Raw genomic sequence first — 10,044 nt, 5'->3', positions numbered from 1 at the left:
TGACCGCACATGATGCTCTATACTGTATAATGACCGCACATAATTCTCCATACTGTATAATGGCCACACATGATGCTCCATACTGTATAATGGCCACACATGATGCTCCATACTGTATAATGATCGCATATGATGCTCCATACTGTATAATGGCCACACATGATGCTCCATACTATATAATGGCCCCACATGATGCTCCATACTGTATAATGATCGCACATGATGCTCTATACTGTATAATGGCCACACATGATGCTCCATACTGTATAATGGCCACACATGATGCTCCATACTGTATAATGATCGCATATGATGCTCCATACTGTATAATGGCCACACATGATGCTCCATACTGTATAATGGCCACACATGATGCTCCATACTGTATAATGATCGCACATGATGCTCTATACTGTATAATGGCCACACATGATGCTCCATACTGTATAATGGCCACACATGATGCTCCATACTGTATAATGACCGCACATAATTCTCCATACTGTATAATGGCCACACATGATGCTCCATACTGTATAATGGCCACACATGATGCTCCATACTGTATAATGATCGCATATGATGCTCCATACTGTATAATGGCCACACATGATGCTCCATACTGTATAATGGCCACACATGATGCTCCATACTGTATAATGATCGCACATGATGCTCTATACTGTATAATGGCCACACATGATGCTCCATACTGTATAATGGCCACACATGATGCTCCATACTGTATAATGGCCACACATGATGCTCCATACTGTATAATGATCGCACATGATGCTCTATACTGTATAATGGCCACACATGATGCTCCATAATGGCCACACATGATGCTCCATACTGTATAATGACCGCACATGATGCTCTATACTGTATAATGACCGCACATAATTCTCCATACTGTATAATGGCCACACATGATGCTCCATACTGTATAATGGCCACACATGATGCTCCATACTGTATAATGATCGCACATGATGCTCCATACTGTATATTGGCCGCACATGATACTTCGTACCGTATAATGGCCACACATAGCTACTCCTACACACGCGACTGCGCTCCGTACACTTTGCATACACGGCTCCGCTCCATACACACGGCTCCACTCCATACATCTCAAACACACACGGCTCCGTTCCGTTCACCTCATACACATTCAGCTCCGCTCCATACACCTCATACACACACCGCTCCGCTCCATACACATTGCAGAAGCTGCTCCGCTCCGTATACCTTGCACACACACGGCTCCGCTGCGTACACCTCATACACATACGGCTCCTCTCCGTACACCTCGTACACACACGGCTCCGCTCTATACACATTGCACACTCTGCTCCGCTCCGTATACCTTGCACACACATGGCTCTGCTCCGCACACCTCGTACACACGTGGCTCCACTCCATACACCTTTCACACTCTGCTCTCATCCGAACACCTCTTACACACGACTCCGCTCCGTACACCTCGTACACACGACTCCGCTCCGTACACCTTTCACATGCTGCTCCGCTCCGTACACCTTGTACACACGCGGCTGTGCTCCGTACACCTCGTACACACGGCTCCGTACACCTCGTACACACGGCTCCGTACGCCTCGTACACACGCGGCTGTGCTCCGTACACATGCGGCTGTGCTCCGTACACCTCGTACACACGCGGCTGTGCTCCGTACACCTCGTACACACGCGGCTGTGCTCCATACACCTCTTACACACACAGCTCCGCTCCGTACACCTTGTACACACGCCGCTGTGCTCTGTACACATCTTACACACACGGCTCCGGCTCCGCTCCGTACACCTTTCACATGCTGCTCTGCTCCGTACACACGCGGCTGCGCTCCGTACACCTCATGCAGATGGCTCCGTACACCTCGTACACATGGCTCCGCTCCATACACCTCTTACACACACGGCTCCGCTCCGTACACCTCGTACACACGCGGCTGCGCTCCGTACACCTCATGCACACGGCTCAGTACACCTCGTACACACGGCTCCGTACACCTCGTACACAGGCGGCTGTGCTCCATACACCTCTTACACACACGGCTCCGCTCCGTACACCTCGTACACACGGCTCCGTACACCTCGTACACACGCCGCTGTGCTCCGTACACCCCTTACACACACGGCTCTGCTCCGTACACCTTTCACATGCTGCTCTGCTCCGTACACCTCGTACACACACGGCTGCGCTCCGTACACCTCATGCACACGGCTCCGTACACCTCGTACACAGGCGGCTGTGCTCCATACACCTCTTACACACACGGCTCCGCTCCGTACACCTTACACACGCGGCTGTGCTCTGTACACCCCTTACACACGGCTCCGCTCCGTACACCTTTCACATGCTGCTCTGCTCCGTACACCTCGTACACACGCGGCTGCGCTCTGTACACCTCATGCACACGGCTCCGTACACCTCGTACACACGGCTCTGTACACCTCGTACACACGCGGCTGCGCTCCGTACGCCTCATGCACACGGCTCCGTACACCTCGTACACACGCGGCTGCGCTCTGTACACCTCATGCACACGGCTCCGTACACCTCGTACACACGCGGCTGCGCTCCGTACACCTCATGCACACGGCTCCGTACACCTCGTACACACGCGGCTGCGCTCCGTACACCTCATGCACACGGCTCCGTACACCTCGTACACACGGCTCCGTACACCTCGTACACAGGCGGCTGTGCTCCATACACCTCTTACACACACGGCTCCGCTCCGTACACCTCGTACACACGCGGCTGTGCTCTGTACACATCTTACACACGGCTCCGCTCCGTACACCTTTCACATGCTGCTCTGCTCCGTACACCTCGTACACACGCGGCTGCGCTGTGTACACCTCATGCACACGGCTCTGTACACCTCGTACACACGCGGCTGCGCTCCGTACGCCTCATGCACACGGCTCCGTTCACACGCGGCTGCGCTCTGTACACCTCATGCACACGGCTCCGTACACCTCGTACACACGCGGCTGCGCTCTGTACACCTCATGTACACGGCTCCGTACACCTCGTACACACGCGGCTGCGCTCTGTACACCTCATGCACACGGCTCCGTACACCTCGTACACACGCGGCTGCGCTCCGTACACCTCATGCACACGGCTCCGTACACCTCGTACACACGCGGCTGCGCTCCGTACACCTCATGCACACGGCTCCGTACACCTCGTACACACGCGGCTGCGCTCTGTACACCTCATGCACACGGCTCCGTACACCTCGTACACACGCGGCTGCGTTCCGTACACCTCATGCACACGGCTCCGTACACCTCGTACACACGGCTCCGTACACACGCGGCTGTGCTCCGTACACCTCGTACACACGCGGCTGTGCTCCGTACACCTCGTACACACGCGGCTGTGCTCCGTACACCTCGTACACACGCGGCTGTGCTCCGTACACCTCGTACACACGCGGCTGTGCTCCGTACACCTCGTACACACGCGGCTGTGCTCCGTACACCTCGTACACACACAGCTCCGCTCCGTACACCTTGTACACACGCCGCTGTGCTCTGTACACCCCTTACACACACGGCTCCGCTCCGTACACCTTTCACATGCTGCTCTGCTCCGTACACACGCGGCTGCGCTCCGTACACCTCATGCAGACGGCTCCGTACACCTCGTACACACGCGGCTGTGCTCCGTACACCTCGTACACATGGCTCCGCTCCATACACCTCTTACACACACGGCTCCGCTCCGTACACCTCGTACACACGCGGCTGCGCTCCGTACACCTCATGCACACGGCTCCGTACACCTCGTACACAGGCGGCTGTGCTCCATACACCTCTTACACACACGGCTCCGCTCCGTACACCTCGTACACACGGCTCCGTACACCTCGTACACACGCCGCTGTGCTCCGTACACCCCTTACACACACGGCTCTGCTCCGTACACCTTTCACATGCTGCTCTGCTCCGTACACACGCGGCTGCGCTCCGTACACCTCATGCACACGGCTCCGTACACCTCGTACACAGGCGGCTGTGCTCCATACACCTCTTACACACACGGCTCCGCTCCGTACACCTCGTACACACGCGGCTGTGCTCTGTACACCCCTTACACACGGCTCTGTACACCTCGTACACACGCGGCTGCGCTCTGTACACCTCATGCACACGGCTCCGTACACCTCGTACACACGCGGCTGCGCTCTGTACACCTCATGCACACGGCTCCGTACACCTCGTACACACGCGGCTGCGCTCCGTACACCTCATGCACACGGCTCCGTACACCTCGTACACACGCGGCTGCGCTCCGTACACCTCATGCACACGGCTCCGTACACCTCGTACACAGGCGGCTGTGCTCCATACACCTCTTACACACACGGCTCCGCTCCGTACACCTCGTACACACGCGGCTGTGCTCTGTACACCCCTTACACACGGCTCCGCTCCGTACACCTTTCACATGCTGCTCTGCTCCGTACACCTCATGCACACGGCTCCGTACACCTCGTACACACGCGGCTGCGCTCCGTACACCTCATGCACACGGCTCCGTACACCTCGTACACACGCGGCTGCGCTCTGTACACCTCATGCACACGGCTCCGTACACCTAGTACACACGCGGCTGCGCTCCGTACGCCTCATGCACACGGCTCCGTACACCTCGTACACACGCGGCTGCACTCCGTACACCTCATGCACACGGCTCCGTACACCTCGTACACACGCGGCTGTGCTCCGTACACCTCGTACACATGGCTCCGCTCCATACACCTCTTACACACACGGCTCCGCTCCGTACACCTCGTACACACGCGGCTGCGCTCCGTACACCTCATGCACACGGCTCCGTACACCTCGTACACAGGCGGCTGTGCTCCATACACCTCTTACACACACGGCTCCGCTCCGTACACCTCGTACACCTCGTACACACGCCGCTGTGCTCCGTACACCCCTTACACACACGGCTCTGCTCCGTACACCTTTCACATGCTGCTCTGCTCCGTACACACGCGGCTGCGCTCCGTACACCTCATGCACACGGCTCCGTACACCTCGTACACACGCGGCTGCGCTCCGTACACCTCATGCACACGGCTCCGTACACCTCGTACACAGGCGGCTGTGCTCCATACACCTCTTACACACACGGCTCCGCTCCGTACACCTCGTACACACGCGGCTGTGCTCTGTACACCCCTTACACACGGCTCCGCTCCGTACACCTTTCACATGCTGCTCTGCTCCGTACACCTCGTACACACGCGGCTGCGCTCCGTACACCTCATGCACACGGCTCCGTACACCTCGTACACACGCGGCTGCGCTCCGTACACCTCATGCACACGGCTCCGTACACCTCGTACACACGCGGCTGCGCTCCGTACACCTCATGCACACGGCTCCGTACACCTCGTACACACACGGCTCCGTACACCTCGTACACACGCGGCTGCGCTCCGTACACCTCATGCACACGGCTCCGTACACCCCTTACACACACGGCTCTGCTACATCCACCCTGTAAACACCTCCTGACCTCACACATACGCTGCCTTACCCTCCTCCGGCGCCATGGCAACCAGCAAAGTCTTGTACACGGAGGTCCTCCTCCCGAATCCGATCATGTGACCCCTGACTCCTCCCATCCTGTGACCTCATCACAGGTCCTGTGCACAGAGCAGCCATTATGTGCTGCTGTGCTGGCCCGCTGCAGGGAGCTCTCAGCTGACCGACCGGGTGATTCCCATACCTCCCAACCAGTGCGGGACAATTAATGTCCCGCCCGGGATCGCGGGGCTGACTGTCAAAATCAGGACAGTCCCGCTGGATCCGGGACGGTTGGGAGGTATGCCTATACACACCGTATATACCCCCTATACACACCGTATATACCCCCTATACACAGTATATACCCCCTATACACAGTATATACCCCTATACACAGTATATACCCCTATACACAGTATATACTTTGATTCAGTGTGGCACCCGGGCTTATTCCTGAAACTGCTGGAGAGTGGAATAGGAGGAAAGACCTACGATGTCATCAAAAGCTCCTACACCGAGAACAGCTGCAGCGTGAGTGTGAGTGGCAAAAGAACGGCTTATTTCCAGCAGATCCGCGGAGTCAGACAAGGCTGCAGCCTAAGCCCAACGCTCTTTAACATCTACATCAACGAGCTGGCTACCGCCCTGGAATCCTCCTCAGCACCAGGACTCACCCTCCACGACGCTCAGGTGAAATTCCTGCTGTATGCAGATGACCTGCTGCTGCTGTCACCAACCGAGAAAGGCCTCCAGGACAACCTGAAAATCCTAGAGAAATTCAGCTCCACCTGGGCCCTACCGGTCAACCTAAAGAAAACCAACACCATGGTGTTCCAGAGGAGAAAGAGAAGATCAGACCAACACCCATCATTTATCCTCAACAACTGCGACCTCACAGGAACGGACAAATATACCTACCTGGGCCTAGAGATTCACCGGTCAGGGAACTTCAAACAAGCCATAGAGACCCTGAAAGACAAGGCCTGCAAAACCTTCTATGCCATCCGAAGGACACTCTACCATCTGAAGCCACCAGTGAGGGTCTGGCTAAAAATCTTCGACTCCATCATCGCCCCAATCCTCCTGTATGGCAGCGAAGTCTGGGGTCCTCACACCTACCCAGACTGGTCAAAGTGGGACTCCAGTCCAACAGAAATATTCCACCTGGAATTCTGCAAGCACCTTCTCCAGGTCCATCGGAGCACCTCCAACAGTGCTTGCCGGGCCGAGCTGGGCAGATTCCCTCTACACCTAACAGTTCTAAAGAGGGCGCTGTCATTCCGGGCTCACCTGCATAGGAGCAATCCAAGCTCCCATCACCATAAAGCCCTGATACATGAAGGTGAAACAGAAAAACCAGAACCCCCGGAACAGCCCAGCCAAACCCAACCGGACCAGAACACCAATCACAACAACCTGACAAAAGCCGGAATCAGGAAGATGGCAGATGAAGGCCAGGAGAGGTATGTCAGTGACTGGAAGAATGATATCATCAGCTCACAGAAACTGACCATGTACCGGAGCCTACAGAGAGACTACAGACTGGCCCCGTGTCTGGAGAAACTCCCGGACCCCAGAGACCGCCAGATCCTGAGCCGATATAGACTCAGTGCCCACAGTCTGGCCATCGAATGTGGCCGACACAGGCAGACCTACAAGCCCAGGGAGGAAAGACTGTGCCAACACTGTGACCAGGAGGCCATAGAGGACGAAACCCACTTCCTGCTACACTGCTCCAAATACTCAGCAGTGAGGGACACTCACTTCAGGAGACTCTCACATCTCTACCCAGACTTCATCACCATGAAGGAGGAAGAGAAAACATATATCCTGCTGGGAGAAGAAGAGAGAGCAGTGGAGATAGCAGCGCGGTATGTGAGCGAATGTCATAGACTGCGAAAAAGAGAACTATGATGCCATGGACTATAGCCGGAATCAGGAAGGCAGTGAGAATCTGGAATTGCTTGCCTGAGGAGGTGGTGATGGCGAACTCAGTCGAGGGGTTCAAGAGAGGCCTGGATGTCTTCCTGGAGCAGAACAATATTGTATCATACAATTATTAGGTTCTGTAGAAGGACGTAGATCTGGGGATTTATTATGATGGAATATAGGCTGAACTGGATGGACAAATGTCTTTTTTCGGCCTTACTAACTATGTTACTATGTTACTATGTTATAGCCCCCACAATGGATCTGCCCCATCCACCTCCCCTATGCCATGGACTATAGCCCCCAACCTGGACCTCCCCCATCCACCTCCCCTATGCCATGGACTATAGCCCCCAACCTGGACCTCCCCCATCCACCTCCCCTATGCCATGGACTATAGCCCCCAACCTGGATCTGCCCCATCCACCTCCCCCCACAGCTCCTACCCAACATCCCCTCAGTCCCTATCCCTATTGCCTCTATACACTTGCTTTGGCAAAAACTGATGTGTATTTGGTCCTGCCAATAAAGCTTCTTTGAATCTTGAATCTTGTATATACCCCCTGTACACATTATATACCCCTATACACAGTATATACCCCCTATACACGCTATATACCCCCTCTACACAGTATATACCCCCTATACACAGTATATACCCCCTATACACAGTATATACCCCCTATACACAGTATATACCCCCTATATACAGTATATACCCCCTATACACAGTATATACCCCCTATACACGCTATATACCCCCTGTACACAGTATATACCCCCTATACACGCTATATACCCCCTATACACAGTATATACCCCCTATACACAGTATATACCCCCTATATACAGTATATACCCCCTATACACAGTATATACCCCCTATACACGCTATATACCCCCTGTACACAGTATATACCCCCTGTACACAGTATATACCCCCTATACACAGTATATACACCCTATACACAGTATATACCCCCTATACACAGTATATACCCCCATACACAGTATATACCCCCTATACACAGTATATACCCCCCTATACACAGTATATACCCCCTATACACAGTATATACCCCCTATACACAGTATATACCCCCCTATACACAGTATATACCCCCTATATACAGTATATACCCCTTGTACACAGTATATACCCCCTATACACAGTATATACCCCCTATACACAGTAAATACCCCCTATATACAGTATATACCCCCTGTACACAGTATATACCCCCTATACACACAGTATATACCCCCTATACACAGTATATACCCCCTATACACAGTATATACCCCCCTATACACACAGTATATACCCCTATACACAGTATATACCCCTATACACACAGTATATACCCTCTATACACAGTATACACCCCCCTATACACACAGTATATACCCCTACACACAGTATATACCCCCTATACACAGTATATACCCCACTATACATACAGTATATACCCCTATACACAGTATATACCCCCTATACATACAGTATATACCCCTATACACAGTATATACCCCACTATACACACAGTATATACCCCACTATACACACAGTATATACCCCTATAACATAGTAACATAGTTAGTAAGGCCGAAAAAAGACATTTGTCCATCCAGTTCAGCCTATATTCCATCATAATAAATCCCCAGATCTACGTCCTTCTACAGAACCTAATTGTATGATACAACATTGTTCTGCTCCAGGAAGACATCCAGGCCTCTCTTGAACCCCTCGACTGAGTTCGCCATCACCACCTCCTCAGGCAAGCAATTCCAGATTCTCACTGCCCTAACAGTAAAGAATCCTCTTCTATGTTGGTGGAAAAACCTTCTCTCCTCCAGACGCAAAGAATGCCCCCTTGTGCCCGTCACCTTCCTTGGTATAAACAGATCCTCAGCGAGATATTTGTATTGTCCCCTTATATACTTATAAAAAGTGAATTCCCATACCGGGAGTCGAACCCGGGCCGCCTGGGTGAAAACCAGGAATCCTAACCGCTAGACCATATGGGAATAGATATTACTATATATTACTATATATTACTAGATATTACTATACATACAGTATATACCCCTATACACAGTATATACCCCTATACATACAGTATATACCCCCTATACACACAGTATATACCCCTACACACAGTATATACCCCCTATACACACAGTATATACCCCTACACACAGTATATACCCCCTATACACACAGTATATACCCCAATATACACAGTATATACCCCCTATACACAGTATATACCCCACTATACACAGTATATACCCCCTATATACAGTATATACCCCCATATACACACAGTATATACCCCCTATACACACAGTATATACCCCTATACACAGTATATACCTCCCTATACACACAGTATATACCCCCCTATACACACAGTATATACCCCCTATACACACAGAATATACACCCTATACACAGTATATACCCCAATACACACACTATATCCCCCTATACACACAGTGTATACCCCCTATACACACAGTATATACCCCC

General features: G+C 52.6%; 1 non-coding gene across 1 annotated transcript; it reads right to left on the bottom strand.

The window, feature by feature from the left end:
• Positions 1-9,467: 9,467 nt before the first annotated feature.
• TRNAE-UUC (transfer RNA glutamic acid (anticodon UUC)) lies at positions 9,468-9,539 on the bottom strand. The gene has a single exon. It is a non-coding gene; the product is annotated as a tRNA-Glu (tRNA).
• Between the last annotated feature and the right edge of the window lie 505 nt (positions 9,540-10,044).

This window comes from Ranitomeya imitator, chromosome 4 (assembly GCF_032444005.1).
Source record: "Ranitomeya imitator isolate aRanImi1 chromosome 4, aRanImi1.pri, whole genome shotgun sequence".
In the NCBI taxonomy this organism is placed as follows: Eukaryota; Metazoa; Chordata; class Amphibia; order Anura; family Dendrobatidae; genus Ranitomeya; species Ranitomeya imitator.
This window is presented reverse-complemented; position numbering and strand designations above follow the sequence as displayed.